Genomic DNA, 17,924 nt, shown 5'->3' on the forward strand with positions numbered 1-17,924 from the left:
CCTCTTGGCGTGGGGAGCTTGCCTCTCCATTCCAGGTGTACAGCACAGCCAGGAGAGAGCTATGGTAAAGAGCTTAAGGGGCGAGCCATGACCTCACATGCCCCTCCATTCACAGGTCCCTTGCCAGGGAAGTAGCCATCACTGAGGGCTTCCTCAGGCACCTCTGCTAGTGGGTGGAGGCCTCAAAGAGCTTTTCAGACTAAATATTCCACACTTTCTTCCCCAACTCTTCACTCTTTCTCCTCCCCCAAACAGCACTGTCTCTGCAAACCCACAGGAGGTTTCTGTTCATGGCTCCTCCTGACTATGAGACAGTTATGTCTGCGCCCTTCCACCTGCTGCTCAAGGCTAAGCTGTTCAGAGTACTACCCCAGAAATTCAGACTTCTCCTATTGTACAGCCTCTTGCCTCATCGTCTACAACAGTTAAACACCTAACTGCTGGTTTCATTCTGGTTTGCTGTTCTCATTGACAGCCTCTACCTCACAGATTGGCTTTTCCTATGGAAATCACTGATGTGGACAAAGATCCCAACAGAACTTCAAGGGGCCTTTTTAAAATCGGAACGGATCACCACAGACCAATTGGTGCTAGCTCTTGCTCTTCTAGAAGACCAGAATGGGCCAGACCGTTCCTGAGGATTCTCTACACCTCAGGAAGTCTGGGAACCTCAGCCAGTGAGTCCACGGTTCTCCAGAGAGCCCTGAATTTGGAATAGCAGGTAGCCAGTGCCACAGTTTCTCTCAGAGCATGCTGACAGTGGACATCAGTCTCTGAAGGACAGTGGCTTAGCAGGCAAGAACTGGGGTCTCGGTGGCTTGGAGCCCAAGCAGTCATTAGCATCACCACCATGCAGGTGCATGGCACAGGCTTCTGGGCCCACAGTTAGTGTTTAGTGGCTGACGTCATGGTATAAGGAGCTGACACACTCCCCACTGTGTATGGTAGGGGACAGTCACCGGCGTGCGTGTGTATGAAGAGGGAGGCAGTCATCCAACCACTTACACGGCTAAACCCTGAGTGAACAGTCCAGACCCCCTCCGGTCGTCTATTCCTCCCGAGGAAAGGCAACATCTCGTTTCTAGAACACAGTTATTTTGGAGCCAATTAAGCACAGAAACAAAGACTACTGGCTTATGCTTTTGCTAGTGTCGCTGCTTTGGATTTTTTTTCCCCTCGTATTACTTACTGTTTCATACATCTTCATTGCACAGACTCAGCGGAAAGTAAGAACATAATGAGGGTTAGTGACACCCTCCCCGGCACAGACAACCTCGTACTGTTCTTGTGAGCTTCATTTCAGGGTTTTCTCTACACCATCAAATTCAGGTCACAGTATATACATAAAACCATAACCTGCTGTTCAGTTTGAATCCTAGCAGGAATAAGGTATGAATAAATTAAGATAAATTAAGAATGGTTTCATAAAAGGCTGTTTGCACAGACATGACAAAGCAAAGAAAGCCGCAGGAAATAGTGCAGGGCCATAGGGCTCAGGATAGCAAGAAGAATTGTCTCCGGGCCTGTGGCTGGGGCCGGGAGTCAGATCATCAGAACCCAGAGGCAGAGAGAGCCCACTGGGAGAGAGGCTCCCGGGAAGAGAGTCTCTGTCCAGAAACAAAGCCATCTTCTAGCAGCCACCTGGTGAGGCAGCCAGCAGAATAAAGCTTACAGCTCCCTTCTGCGGCTCTCTTTCTCCCTCCAGTTCTCGCCATGACCCCAGTGATGAATGCAAGGGGAGCCAGAAGACAGGAAATGCAGTGAGCTATGGACTGGGGGGGGGGGGGGGGGCTAACAAACCTTTCTGTAAAGAATGAAATAACAAATAGTTCAGCCATCTGGGCTGTAGGCTTTCTAACACAAATCCCATCTGTAGGTATAGCGTGAAAGCGTGCTGTCACAGAAAACTCTTCAGTATAGCGAGAACGTGGTCAAAGAAAATGTTTGCACAGACGCTGCGACAGCATCACCATATCTGTCCACAAGCTATAGTTCATCAAACTCTGGTAGAGACCACATGGATCACCCCCGCCCCAGACCAAAGAGCAAAGCAGCAAACCACAGACCCTGGATCTTAGAAGGGATCATAAGAACACCCAGAGGCTCAGGTGACTGATTTCATGCTTTGTGAATATTTATGTCCCAGCCTTGGTTAACCCTATAATATGGTAATTTAATCAGAATCCGGGTAAGTAGTTTGGCAAATATTATCAAAATAGTATCTATATACAACTATCAATGAATACACTCAAAAGTGTGTGTCTGTGTGTGTGACTACCTTATATGTAGGGAATGCTATAATGCCCCCACCAAATGCCTAACTTCCCAGTACTAAGCACTATATAGGACATGGCTTTGACCTCCTGCTTTTTCACATAAAAGAAGTACCCTATAGCCTCCATTTGATGCCTCCAAATAGCTGGCATCATGACTTTCAGCTTTTAGATGATTATTAAAAAAGAGTCACTGGAACACAAGCACTATGACACCACTACAATTGATCCCTTCCCTGAAAAGTGTCCACGGTAAATAAGGGCTGGGTAGCATATGCAGCATGGATTCGCTGGATGGACAGAGGAGTAATTCATGACCTGGAAAAACAGTAGGAGAGTGAAACAGCCCATCGTGCTCCTCAAAACAGCACAAAGCTGAAAACTTGAATAATTTACTTACAGAATTATCCGTTAATACTCTTGACCCACAGCTAACTGTGGCAACTGAAACCACAAAGAGCCAATTACAAATAAACAGAAACACAGTAGACAAAATTAGGAACTTGCTTGATGTTTCTAGTTCCTCATAATGTCCCCAAACAGTAACGTAAGATGGTTCAGTCACTATGAGTTAAATTACATATGAAATGAATGAATGTGCAATGGTTAATAAACCTCTTGCTTATGCTGGAGACTGTAGTGGTCTACCCCGCAGATACAACCATTTTTTGTGCATAGAACTTTACATATTCAAGAGTTCAAATTAAATTAAAAAAGGATGAATAAATTTGTTAGAATTTACCTTGTAGATGTGATCTTGCGTCTGTACAAAGACATATATAAAAGATACTTCAAAACTGCACTTGATGGAAAGTTTTTAAAGAGAATTGATCCAAATCAGTCCAGAATAGAGGTGATTAAATTAAAGAATGCACACTTTTTGAGCACCACAAAATATTCCACAGGAACTCATGGAGTAATCTTCATGATGTAATGTGTTTTTTTTTTAAATTTAGAACATGGAAATTCCCTGTGGCCATGCAACAGAGGAAGATAAAACTCAAGTCTGGCCCACAGGTGGCCCATGCCATAGTCTGGTATAAGCCAAAAGGAGACGTGACTGACTCACTCTCAAGTGTCAGTGGGAAATGTTGTGGAACCCTTTCCCAGGAAAAATAACACATTTGATTATCCACCTTGCCTGGACAGAGGTCTGGTGAGAGTTGTGGCTTTGCTCTGACTTTTGGGGGATGGTGAAAGTTTTAGCCATCTTGTCTCATTCCAGAGTGACACCAAAGCAGGAATGGTCAAGTGGCCATACTGTCTAACCTGTCCATTATAATTTTCCTATTCCCCACTGGTCCACCTCTGCTCAGATGTTCAGTCTCTACAAAGGCATGGTAGTAAGCCAAAAGATGTTTATCAAAAACAAAATAATAGTTGCCCTAAGAAGGCCTGGGGTCACTCTAAATTCATAGGTCTGCCCTTTATCTCTTCTGTTGGAGTTTCCTAGGCATCCCATAAAATGTCTCTGTATGTCACAGTATCTGTGAGGATTAACACACTCATCGATTTCATTGTCCAGAGAATGAGACACCTTGGAACACTCAGCTCTAAGTGAGATATCTCCATCAAATCCCCTCCACCACCACCATCAACCCTGCAGAAGACAAGGCAGAAAGAGAATAAGAGCTGAAAAAGATGGAGGACACCAAGAAAACAAGGCCCTCTTAGTCAGCTCATACAAACTCACGGAGACTCAGGCAGCAGGCACAGAGCCTACACACGTCTGCACCCCGTCCTCTGCATATATATTATGGCTTCCAGTTCAGTGTTTGTATGGAATTCCTGGAGGGCCCAAACTTGTGGGTCTCTGTTTCTTGTGCCTTCTCTTGGGCTCTTTTCCTTCTGTTTGTTTTGTCCAATTCTGATGTGTTAGCTTTTGTCTTATCTTCTTATATTATATTTTATTATTATTCCTTAGAGATATGTTTGTTTTCTAATGAGAGACAGAATGGGATCTGAATGGAAGGGGAGATGAGGAGGAACTGTGAGAAGTAAAGGGAAAGGAAACCGTAATCAGGATATGTTGTGTGAGGGGAAAAAAATCTATTTTCAATAAAAGGGAAATAAATCTACTGACTGTCAACTTGACAAGATCTAGAATTACCTAGGAGATAAATCTCTGGGCATGTCTGTGAGGGACTGTTCAAACTGGGTTAAATGAGGTGGGAAGGCTCAGCCCTTGCTCAGGCAGCATCCTTCTATGTGATAAGGTTCTGGGCTGAAGAAAAGAAGAGAAAAATGAGGCGGGCACCAGCTTTCACTGGTGTCTACTTCCAGGCTGCAGTTGCAATAGGACCAGACCTGAAACTCCTGCCATCGTGATGGCCTGTCCTCCACTGGGAGACAAAATAAGCCCGTCCTTCCATGAGTCGCTGTCATCAGGTGTTTTGTCACAGCCGCAGAAAAGTAAGCAAAGCAGCTTTCCAGTCCCATTTCTTCTCTCAGCTCAACGACAGCTAGGAAACCCACCAATCACAGAGGAGACTGTCAGCCAAGAGCCAGTAGAGGCAGCAGGCTCTGGGCTTTTCATTGTCACAGGTCCAACCCTGGAAAGTCACTGACAGAGTCCTTTGTGATCCAACTCAGAGCTTGCTTGGGGTAAACCATCATTTTTTCTTGGAGATGCATGTTTTTAAAAAAAGGAAAAAGAAGAAAAAGAGAAACAAAATATTGTTTCCTCACAGCTGCCTAACGTGGTGATGGCATAGGGCAAACAACTGGCTGACCAAAACACGGCTAGGAGATAGCCAATAGCTAAGCGCTTGGCTGAGCAAGCATGGCAACTAGAGTTTCTATGCCCTGAGCTGACTTAATACCAAGTACGTCAGGGAGCCAGCCTGTAACTCCAGCCTCAGAAAGTGAAGAGCAGGGTGTTCCAGAGCAAGTTGGCTAGCCAAGACTAGCCACATCCATAAGCTCTGGGTTTGATTGGGACAACCTGTCTCAGCAAATGAGGTGGAAAGAGAATGATTCCTGGTATCAGTCTTGAGCCTCCATATATACTCGCCATAGGTGCACAAACAGCCACACACATCTAAAAACATGTGTATGTGTAGATGCATGCCACATATGCATGAAACATAGAAAAGAAAATGTTTGTTTTGTTGTTGTTATTTTGGTTTTTGGAGGTAGGGTTTCTCTGTGTAGCTTTGGCTGTCCTGGACTTACTTTGTAGACCAGGCTGGCCTCATAGCAATCTGCCTGCCTCTGCCTCCCCGAGTGCTGGGATAGAAAAAAATTAAGAGGAAAAAAAAATGCATTAGTTTTTTTTCTTTTTTTTTAAGTTCTGATACACTTCTTGAACACAGAACTTCACTCATGTGTACAAAATAGGTCACATGCCTAGTTACACAGACAACTAGGAAGATTCCGGAGTGGACCTCCAGCCCTTACCTCTGGCTGACCTCCAGGCTCTGCTTACATGTAAAGGGAATATTTTCTCAAAGAACCAATTCTTGGTTTTGTTGATTCTTTTTTTTTCCTTTTTTTTTTATTCTTTATTAATTATACTTTATTCACTTTGTATCCCCCACTCTGGTTTCCTCCCTCCTCCTGCCCAATCCCTCCCTTCCTCCACCCTCTGCATGCATGCCCCTCCCCAAGTCCACTGATAGGGGAGGTCTTCATTTCCTTCCTTCTGATCCTAGTCAATTAGGTCACATCAGGAGTGGCTGCATTGTTTTCTTCTGTGGCCTGGTAATGCTGCCTCCCACTCAGGGGGAGGTAATTAAAGAGCAGGCCAATCAGTTCATGTCAGAGACAGTCCCTGTTCCTATTACTATGGAACCCACTTGGATACTGAACTGCCATGGGCTACATCTGTACAGGGGTCTTAGGTTATCTCCATGCATAGTCCTTGGTTGGAGTATCAGTCTCAGGCAAGACCCCTGTGCTCAGGTTTTTTGGTTCTGTTGCTCTCCTTGTAGAGTTCCTGTCCTCTCCAGATCTTACTGTTTCCTACTTCTTTCCTAAGATTCCCTGTACTCTGCCCAAAGGTTGCCCATAAGTCTCAGCATCTGCATTGATAGTCTGCAGGGCAGAGCCTTTCAGAGGTCCTCTGTGTCAGGCTCCTGACTTGTCCCCTCCTTTCTCCTTTTTTCTGATGTCCATCCTCTTCATTGATTCTTTGTATTTTTCTCTTTGTTTCTGATTTATTGATTTCAGCCCTGAGTTTGATTATTTCCTACCATCTACTTCTCTTGTGTGTGTTTGTTTTTTCCCCTAAAGCTTTCAGGTGATCTGTTAAGTTGCTAATATGAGAGCACTTAGTTCTTTGGCTAATGAGGGCACTTTCCTCTTAGCACTGCTTTCATGTTGTCCCATAAGTTTGGGTAACTTGTGCCCTCATTTTCATTCAATTCTACAAAGTCTTTAATTTGTTCCTTTATTTCTTCCCTCACCCAGTGATCACTGAGCAGGGAGTTGTTCTGTTTCCATGAATGTGTAGGCTTTTTGTTGTTTCTGTTGTTGTTGAGGTCTAACTTTAGTCAATGGTGATCTGATTAAAAACAATGGGTTAATTCAATTTTCATGTATTGATTGAGTTTTGCTTTGGGCTTTATGGTCATATTTGGAGAAGATTCCATGTGATGCTGAGAAAAAAAAGTATATTCTTTTGTGTTTGGGTGAAAAGTTCTGTAGACATCTATTAGGTCCATTTGATCCATGACCTTCATTATTTCTCTAGCTTCTGTCCCAATGATCTGTTCATTGGTGAGAGTGGGCTGTTATACTCACTTTTAAGCGTATTTTAGTCATATAGTACAGGATAAACATACTACAATGCACAGACCCTGAGAAGATAAGTCCAATGGGCATCTTAGACTTCACATGGGCCCAATAGTTAGGCGAGTGGGGGATATCTCTGACATGGACTATATTGCCTGCTTTTTGATCACTTCCCCCTGATAGGACTTCCCTACCAGGCCACAGAGGAGGAAAACGAACTCAGTCCTCATGTGAATAGGTGAGCTGGGGTGTCTGGGTAGGGGTCTCCCCTACTCTGAGGGATAGGGGAGAGGAGATACAGGAGGGAGGGTGGAACTAGGAAGGGAAGAGGGAGGGGCCTATGGCCGAGACACAAATTGAATTTATTAAGAATTTTTTTAAAGTGTGAAGGGAAGGCTAAACGAAGCTGTGAACTGCCTGCCTGAGCATTTCAGGTCCGCCCCAGCATGCCCTCAGAGTCCCTGTGCAGAGGCTGGCTCCAAACACAGAAGGAAGGCTCAGTGTCATCCAGCCAACCTCTCAGCTGAGGGAGTCAAGTCTTCAGTAGTCCGAGCACAACAAAGAGTAAAGACTTTGCCAGATGAGCTCAGGAGCATCTCTAAGTCAAAACTATCATCTGTGAACAGCTCGGCAACAGCAAGAGATCCAAGAGGAGTTGGACGTCAGAGGCGTTATGGAACGTGGAAATACCCCTTTTGTCAGCAGCAACGGTTTTCAGATCTGCAAAGCGACAAGAGGCAGGAAGAAACACATGCTTAGAATATTACCGTACAGTAGATATTTGCCTTGTGGCCACTCCAGATGTTTAGTTGTGTTCTGTACAACTCTGCGTTTCTGCACCGATTTCTTAGCTTGTCTCATCTCTCTCACAGCTACGTTTAAGACCTAAGGTTGGGTCAGAGACTTGGCTCACTGGTTAAGTACACAACGCTCTCTCCAGAGGATTGGAGCTCACTTCCCAGTACCCACACTGGACCTCTCACGACTGTCTGTAAGTCCAGCTCCATGGGACCCAATGTCCTTTTCTGACCTCTGAGGACGCTTGAAAATATGTGCCCGGAACCACACATACATACATAATTTAAAAAATAAAATAAACTTAGAAAGAAAAAAAAGCCTTAAGACACTGCTGCTTTCAACTATTCGAAACACCCTTTGTCTGCAACATCAAACATTGCGCTTTTGTACAGTGTGCTGGGACCATGGGGGACAATTTAAAAAAAAAAGGTAACAATAATAAAAGGCTTTGAAATCTGTAAGGACATTACTCTTAAATCCCTTCAGCTCTAGACCTAAAGTTCCCTCCCCTCTAGATTTACTTTCTCCAAGTCCCGCCATGCTGCCCAATATAGATCACAGAAGTTATAAGATCAAATGACAGTAAACTACGGCTTCATAATAAAAGGTCAGAAGCCAGGGCTCCATCCTCAGCCACAGCCTGGGTTCTCATCCTCAGAAAGGAAAACAGATCCTGCTGCACTTCAAAGTTGTCCAACGAGCCCACATCCTTCCCCAGCTTCGGGGTCTGGGAGACGGCTCAGTGGTTAAAGCACTTTCTGCTCACATGCCTGAGTCTCATGGCATCCTCCCCTGATTTCAGCCTCAACCAGAGTCAGGAGATCCCTGAAGCAAGCTGGCTAGGGAGACTGGTTCTCGATTTGATAGAGAGACCCTGCCTGGATGAAAAAGGTAAGGAGTGATGATTCTGACATCCACCATGTGCGAACACACGTGTGTAGACACTCATGAATAAGAATGGAAAGAAAAAGAAGCCCAGACATTCAGTCAGGAGTGATGGCTCCCAACGACAGCAATCCCGGAAAAGTGAAGCAGGAAGATCAGGAAGTCAAGGTCACTCTCAGCTTATAAAACAATCACATGATTTACACAGCAGCTGTTTTCTTATGTTAAACTTTACTGTGCAGTACTGTGGCTTTTGTTTATAATAAGATGGACGCTTCATAAGAGTGAGAATTATGTTTTGTTACGGCACTGTGCCTCTCACACCTCGAGCAGCGCCTGGCACATGCGAAGAGTTCACTCAATACTTGTGGAGTGCGTAATTGGTTAAAAGAAAAGTCCACAGTCAGATACTGGGCATAGATCCCATACCTCCACTTGCTGGCATTGTGACCTTAGCTAGTTAGCATTTGTCAGCTTCAGTTTTTCTTCTGCACCACGAGGGTGACGATCGATCGTGAGCACAAGCCGCTCTGTGGGGATTAGGAAAGCTCACCCACAGGAAGGGCTCGCTGCTTGGTGCTCAGAGCCGGAGCTCACCTCGACACTGCACAGATCCTCTTACGTGTTCCACACAACAGTCTAGATTTCCTCTTCCAAGTCAGAACCTAACAACCCCCTCCCCAGAGCTACAGAGGAAGGAATCAACCCCAATCACAGAAAAGGTGGATGGATGTCTAGTCTTCAGACTGTATCCTGGGAGATGGACCTGCCTGGGAATGCCGTCTCTTCCTCACAGCCTCTGTCATGCTGAATAAATGTTAACTCCCTGGTCTGCTTCCTTCCCTGGGCGGAAGGCACCTTCAACCTTAGCTTATCTTTATGCGAAGCGGTACACTGTCCACCCTTCATCACCAGAAACTATCTGCTCAGAAAACAATATTGAGAAACAAAGGCTCCCGCCTGGTGTGGTGGCACACACCTGTAATCCCAGTACTCAGGAGATGGAGGCAGGAAGAGGAAGAGTTCAAGGCCAGCCTCTGCTACATAGCAAGTTAGAGGCCAGCCTGTGCTGTGTGAGACATTGTCTCAAAACGAAACAACACAAAAATGAGAAGAAAAAAAATCTCTGTAGCAGATGCTGCAAGAAAGCCAGCCCAACTTCTAGCCTTCATCTTCTCTCCCTGTCTCTATTGTTGACACTACAAAAGCCAAAAGCTGCATCTCCTGTCCAGCCTCTGTCTGACAGGGACAGACATGTTCTGTCACAGTCACGTCTGAAGATGCATGAGTAAGAGCTGGCTGTCGTCAGCTCTTCTTCTCTCATTCTTCCTGCCTGTGACACGGAGGAGGGTTAGGCCCAGAGTCTGTTGGGAGACCATGACAGGTGCACTGAGGATGAAGCCATCGAGCTAAGGATGACATGGTGGTTTGTTTACATTAGGACCACATGGGAAACAAGAAACCATATGTGTTTAAGGCAGTATTAGCTGGCCTTCCTGGGTTTGTAACCAAACAGATTCTGGTTCCAGAAAGAGCAACTGTTTCCTAATTCTTTCTTCTTGAGGCTCTTGGCTTTGTCACTGCCCTGAGCTTCCATCTGTCGATTAGACGGCACACACTCGCCACTTACACAGCACAGAGTTCGCGTGCACACTGCAGGGATCTACTTCTGTTGAGGCTTTCAGGAACGCTTGCACCCAACAGGTATCTTGTGGTAGAACTTGGTTTTGATTTGGACATTTCCTGTCAGCCGGTGTGCACCTCTCCTAGGCTGTATTATTTTTCCTCACTTTTAGGACCGGACACTTTAAAGGGTGAAGGCTTTCTCCGGCTCATGGCCTGAGGAGCTCAGTCCATCATGGTGGAGAAGGCACAGCAGCAGGAGTGTGAGATGGCTGGCTACCCCGCCCTGTCTGCAGCCAGGAAGCAGGGAGGGATGAATGTGGGCTTCAGATGTCTTTCTCTTTGGTCTCTTTTTCCTTCTGACTAGGACAACAGCCCCCTGAGGAGGTGCTGAGCACATGCAGGCTGTCTTCTCTCTTCACTTACTCCTCTCTGGAAACACCCCCAGCAGACATACTTAACTCAAAGGGGCCCTAGGTGTTTCCTAATTCCACCAAGTTGATGACAAAAACCAACTGTTCCCTGGCAGGCTGTAAATGCTGAAGTGTGTGGCAATCTCTACCAGGAAGTATTACAATTTGGCTGAAGAGTTAGTTGGCCAAAAGGATACTTAGATGTTTATACAATCAAGGAGGAGAAGAATGTCAATAATAAAAGATAAAATAAATTAAAACACTTGAAGAGCCCTGTCCCAGCCACAAGGTGAGGCCACTCAGAGGTGCCCTCTGTGGCCGTTGCTGCGCTAATCTGGTCAGCCTTGCTCCACATCCCCTTCAGGCCTGTTTACCTCACTCCCTCACAGAAGTTCTGGAAGACCATCCCTTCCGTTCCAAGGTTCCCACATACCTCAACCTCAGCTTCTGCCTGTGTAGTCCAACCTAAGACTTCCCTCTGCCCATCATCTGTCTTCAGAGCACCCCTCGATAGCACGGGGAGATGGCTCTATGGGGAAAGTACTTGCCACAGATGCATAAGAACCTGAGTTTCATCCCCGGAACCCACAAACTGAGAGAGCCCATTTGTCATCCCAGCACCGAGAAGGGAGAAACAGGAAAACAACAGGGCTCTCTGGCCAGCTGGTCAGCCACAGGTACTAGTGGGAGAGCCTGTCCCAAAAACAGGGTAGATGGTTCCTGAGGCTGACAGCTAGACTCCACATGCATGTATGCACATACATCTACACGTGTGCACGCACAGACACACACACACACAGACACACACACACACGTGTGTGTTTGTGAGAGAGAGAACCTTTCCTAAAAAGAGCAACTACGCCAACAGAAGCAGAGTCCAATCTGGACTCTGAGATGGCTCTAACACTCCCACACTCCCCCCGGAGATGCCCTTGTGTTCCGGCATCCAGGACTGCGTGTCAATGAGAAGGCCGCATGGTCTGGCGGCAGTAGCAGAAAACCTCGAAGGCAGGAATTGATTAATTTCTCACACCATCAGAGTTTAAGTCATCAGGGGCCTCGGAACACAGCTCGGGGATTTTGAGATTAGGTTCCATTTGCTGAGCCAGTGCAGGGAGAAAATACTTATTTGCCTGCTGCGTGAGAAAAGGCAACCTTTCCTAGCCCCCGACTTTCACTTGTATAAAACTGAACTGTCAAAGCTAATGAAATGTTATAGAAAACTCCAGACAGTGTGAGTTTGAAGAGAATTCATTGAAATGTTCTCCGGGTTTTAATGTTTTAAGAGAAGGCTGCTTTCTGTTATAAATGAACGTCCCATCAAGAGCAAGTAATTGTTGAAAAACCTAAGGCTTGGTAAATGGTGTGTGACAAATGGCCCGGTTCTTCAAGTGCACATGACAGGGGGCATTTTCTATACATTAAACGTACACATGGCTAGTGTAAATATTGACTTTCAAAATGTCAGTAGCTGACTGACAGGGAGCAGAAAAATGAGGACGTGAAGCCGGTGGGGGGAAGGGCACCAACAGAAGACTGTTGAGCAAGATCCTAAACACTAGTCACTTGTTAGTAAAGGAGGCCAGGACCAGCGGACGTGGCGTAGATGACACTGTGGTTTTCCATCCAGGTAGAGAAAATAGGGGAAGGAGAGACACAGGCTGAAAGAGGAGGGCATCATCCACAGCTTCCCCCAGAGGACCTCTTTGTCCCCAAGGAAACTTCCAGGGGAAGGAAGGCATGGCATCTGTGACCTTCATGTTCTAGACAGCAAAGGCTCACTAAAGGGGCGTGGAGGGGCTGGGCTCACCAGCACACAGGGCTCTGGTCACTGCTGGGGGGGGGAAGTGAAATCAAGGGACGCCCCGTCAGTGCCTCCCTTGAGGCACCTGCAAGTCTTGCAAGCTGAGAACCTGAGTCTGAGCCCCGAGAGTCTCATGGGAAAAGCAGGAAGCCAGGTCTGGGGACCTGCTGAAATCCCAGCCCTGGGAAGTGACAGCAAGAGCATCCCTGGGGCTTCCTGGCCAGCCAGCCCGGACTACTTAGCCAGTGAGGGACCTTGTCTAAAACTGCCAACCCGGTAGCATTGCAGAGAGAGAGCAGGCAGCTGGGGTGGGGTGGGGGACTTTTCTCCAAGTTGAACAAATCTGGAGTCTATCATTTTCCTCCCCACATACCTCCAATTTGTAAAAATCAGAATCGCTTTTAGGCTAAGGTTTCTCATCCTATATTCACCCAGGATAATTTTTTTGGATAAAAATACAAATCCTGAATCAGACCACCTGGCTCCAATCCAAGTTCTGCTACTAATGACTTATTTGAAGTGATTTAACCTCTCGCAACTGGGTTCCCTCACTCATAAATGAGAACGTTAATAACGCCCATCCCAGGTGGGGATGTGGGAGGATTCGTGTCGCTCATATGCCAAGCAGTCAGGAGGCGCTTCGGCTTGAACAGAGTAGGCTGGGCCATGCCACGGCAAGACAGCACTCTTCCAGGAAGGATGGGGATCACGGTGGCATTAAAGGGGCAGGCTTTGGCCTCCAGCTGTCACTCGAGGAAAGTGAGACCTAATCCTCTGGAGCCTTCCACAGCTGGGCTTGGAGGTGGAAGTTAACCATGTCTTGGCTCATCCACTACTAACTGGTTAAATGAGTTGGTACGCTGTGCCATACGCCGAGGCCTGGGCTCGGGGCCTCTCTGATCTGCTTTTGGAATCTTCTGATAAGGTGCTCATGTTAAATGTCCTTTCAAGGCCCATGTGTTAGAGGCTTCATCTCCAGTGTAGTGGTACTTGGAGGTGGTTGACCTTCGAGAGGCTAAGCCTTTATTAGGGCATGGCCCTTCGCAGGAATATGGGACTCAGTGTCCATTTTGTTCTGTTTTGCAGCCTAGCTATGACCCTGGCTCTGTCATGGTTCCTTCCCTGATGTGCTGTTTTGCCATCAGCCTAAAGCAACGGAAACAACCAACCTCCCAAACAAGCTGAGCCAACCCAAACTGATTATTTCAGGTGTCTGTTAATACAGCATACTACAAAGATACATCCCTTTACTGCCCAGCAGTCACAGATGGCGCCCACCTCCTGACCAGCCAGTACAGATATATTTAGCCGAAAGGAACCAATAACTTGAGGAACATTTCAAAACAGCACCAGTCCATGGGCTCACACTTACCTGTGTCTCTACTTACTATCAGGCATGCAGCAAGCCACAAGCATAGAGCTTCATGAATACAAGCTCGCTAATCTTCAGATCAACGTCATGACGTAATTTGCTCCATTTCAGGTACCTGGGGGCAGGGATAGGAGTTAGACAGGGTCTTGCTATATTATATAACCCAGACAGATCTCTTTGAAGACATTTTTGAGTGTGTGTGCATGAGTATAGTGTCCATGAAGGCCAAAAGAAGGCATTGGACCCCCGAAGCTTGTATGAAAAGATTGGCTGGGAGCTGCTCAGTGTGGCTCCAGGAACAGCTTTAGTGTTCTCTCCTATAGCAGGAAATGCACTTTACTGCCCAGCCATCCCTCCAGCCCCCTTCCAGGTTCTTGAACTCGCTGTCTTCCTGTCTCAACCTTCTTGGCATGGGATAACGGATAGATGCTTGCCACTACACCTAGCCCATTTTAAAAGTTAATGTCGCTTCTAACTATAAGCATTAACGATGACCACGGAAGTCAAACCGGACTTGTGCATTCTTTTGGTTAAAGTCCAGAAGCAAAGGTAGGGATGACACAGAGTACGGACACTAAGAGGCCACCCTTCCCTGCCTCTGTGGAACTGAATTCAAATTGTCCAAAGATTCAGACTGTGCAGATCCTGGGGCTGGGGTCTAGCTTTGCCAGTTCATATGGGGACAGAGGAGCAGCCTACATTAAATGCTGGAAGAGCGCATTTGCCCTGAGTTTTAAATGTGTAGGTAGCTCAGCATGTACATGCCATGCATCTAATGGCTTGTTTGCTCTGAGTTAACCCTTGAACTCAAGGCAATCCAAAGAACACAAACCCAGAGGGAAATATAAACCTCAGTGACCCTTTGGTGTCTGCAAAGCCCCTGCTACCCAGAAAGAGGTGGTAGGAAGAAATATGCCAGCACACGAGTCTCAGAGACAAGAGTGGCCAGCAGCCCATAGGGACAGGACTGAACTGCCCACAGGGACAGGACTGGCTGCCACTGTCCCCCATCCTGTAATCTGGAGATGACGTGGAAGGCAGCTCCTCACTCACTCTCTTCCATGCCTCAGTGTTGTCTAATAATCTAGTAACCCCAAGAAGCTGTTGCCCTGGGCTCCCAATGATCAGTCAAACATGAGGAAGGGTTGGTGGGGAACCGCAGTTAGAGCCAGTCAACCAAACTGAGACTTGAGATTGGCATCTAAAGGGGGCAGTGTGATGTGACCGAAGCCACGGTCGATGGGAGTGGATGGCACCAGCAGACAGAGCGCAGCGTGAGTGACGTTAATTAGAGGCTGCAGTCGGTCAACGCACTGGTGTTTACATGGCGTACACAGGTAAAAAAGCTTCCACGTGGTCACGGAAGTCTTTTGTGCCGACTGCTGAATGTCATCGTGAGGTAAGCTGAGATGGTGGGCACACTCTCTTCTGTCTTCAGCGCCGCAGCACTGGCCACATGCTCCAAAGCTGAAGGTGTAGACAGTACTGGGGAAATCGAGGTCCTCTCTTGGAGGTCTTAGTCTCCTTAATAAAGGAATTTGAGAGCAGGCCAGAACAGAAGCTCAAGGACAATTGTATTCTGTATTCATATTGAAAAGAAAAACCCAAGGGCAGGCGAGTTGCAAATGTCCACAGCAGCCCAGGGGAGAAGAACGGAGTGGGGAGGCAAAGCCACTCCTAGTCAAGCTGCCACAAGATTATCTGCATTCAGACAGGGGCCGCATGGCGGTGACAGAGTTGAGAGGAAGAGGGAGGAAGTGCAGGTGGCATCTGAAAGAAAAAAGTCAACAAAACCTCACGGTGCTTTGTAGGGACTGTGCTAGTGGGTAGAAATTTGGGGAGGGAAAAGTCTATTCTCTCGCTGAGGGTTTATTATTCTGCCTGTCGCTTTAGCCTGGCTGAGGTGAGCCCACCTTCCAGGTGACTTGACTTATCCAACTGAATGGACTCTAAAGGGGGGAAGGGGAGCAGCTAGAAGTAGATTCCATTCCTTACTGTAACATTAACATTCTGAGGGGTCATTTCTGCTTAACAGAGTTTCCACTGCTTCCTCACCCTTGCAGACCCATTTTAGAACCAGCCTGTCAATTACTAAGAAAAAAAAAAATTCTAATTTAATTTTGATTGAGGTTTTGCACTAGAGCCACAGATCAATGAGGTGAGCATTGACATCTTAATAGTATCGAGTCTCCCAGTGCATGGACATAGCAGCTCCTTCCACTCCAAGAGATCGCAGTGTACATGTGGGGATCAGCAGGCGCCTTGCCAACGGCGGGTCTTCCCTCCCACCGTGTGGGTCCCAGGGCTAACCTCAGGCTTGGTGACAGGCGCATTTACCCTCTCTTTGCGAACCAGCTTGCCTTTCTCACTTTATCTTTTGAGATGAGCTTTCTCACTGAACCTGGAACTCAGGGGCTGGGCTCCTATGGTTGACTTCTGCTTGAGCCCCTAGTCTCAGTGGAAGCTATCGCCCCTCTGTGCAGCCTGTGCGTGACTGAAGGAGCACCATGTGTGTGACCCAGAGGTCTGCTGTCGCATGAGCTGTGCTGAGCCTGCAGAACCTGCATCCGGAACCCCCACGGGCTACCTTACCAGGTGAGAGCAGAACCAGAGGTGGCCTGGGTTGTCCCTGACACATGCCCATCCTCCCAGGCTTCTGGACCTCTGCTGGAAAAGACAGCTCCTGGGCTTCTTACTGATCTTGTTAGCAGGTGGCTTTTTCTTTGCTCTGATGCAGCCTTGATCTCTCCAGCAAGAGGACAGTTCTAGACCCCTCCACGCTTTGCCCCTTTCCCTAATCTATTTGTTCTGCCTGCCTTCTTCCCATCTGCGCATGAGAGTTACTATCCACTGTCCGTGAAAATAGCCTTAGACTCTACATGGAGACGTACTTCTGGGGTGTGCATTGTAGAGCATTTCCAGAAAAGATTAGCAGAGCAGGGGAGACCTATCCTGAAGGCAGCTGGCACTGTCCCATGGCTGGGGTCCTAGATTCAGTAAAAAGGAAAGGACAAGCCGAACCGGACCATTTGTGACAGCCACCTTACACTCCAGCCACCATGTCTTCTGAGCTATGATGGACTGCGTCCTCAAATCATGAGCCAAAATAAACCGGAGTTCAGAGGAAGAACTCTAAGTTGCTTTGCCAGGTGTTTTGTCCTAGCGATGAAGACAGTAACCAATCCTGTGAGTTGCACTGAGAGTCTCCCTAAAGGCCGTCAATATTTGCTGTTTAGAAATTCCCTTCGCCAAGTATCTTCTGTGATCATTCTCTGATTTAACCATACTTAAGCCTTAGGGCATAGACATAGCTGAGTTCTTTCACGTAGTGTCAAGATGCCACTACTCCAGTTTCTATAGGACACTCAGTACCCTGACAGTAATTTCCTAGTATCCTCATCTTCTAAGAACACATTGAGATAAGTACCCTTGTCTCAATCACCCACACAGCTCCATTTGCTGCAACTTAGCACTTTCTAGACCGAACCTTCAAACTCTTCTAACTTCTGCCAATTACCTAGTTTCAAAGCCATAAAGCCATCCCCACACTTTCTGGTAGAGTTATAGGAAGGCTTCCCCACATTAATTTTCTGTCTTAACCCAACTTTCATTGCTGTAACAAGATACCTCAGGCTAGCTATTTCATAAAGAAAATAATCCAGAGATTCACAAATATGTTGCCAGCCTGTACTAGGCTCTCTTCAAGGCCTCACAGCAGGAGTCGTGACATCAGTAAGGAACGCAAAGCCATGGCATGACAAGAAGCCAGAGAGGGAGAAAGGGCCAGCCTTACTCTTTACAACAACGCATTCTTCTGGGAACTAACTGGGGTTCCACAAGTGCTACAGTAACCTTTCAAGAGTGGTGGCTCCAAAGGTTTAAGTTTCTCTCCATCCCCCACCCCTGCTCTCTCCCCTTCTCCCTCCCCCCTCCCCCATTTCCTCTGTCTGTCTGTCTGCTCACCCGAGCAGGCACATGTGGAAGCACCACAGGTTGACCCTGCTTGTCTTCATCAATTATTC

Source organism: Meriones unguiculatus, chromosome 6 (genome assembly GCF_030254825.1).
Source record: "Meriones unguiculatus strain TT.TT164.6M chromosome 6, Bangor_MerUng_6.1, whole genome shotgun sequence".
Classification (NCBI taxonomy): domain Eukaryota; kingdom Metazoa; phylum Chordata; class Mammalia; order Rodentia; family Muridae; genus Meriones; species Meriones unguiculatus.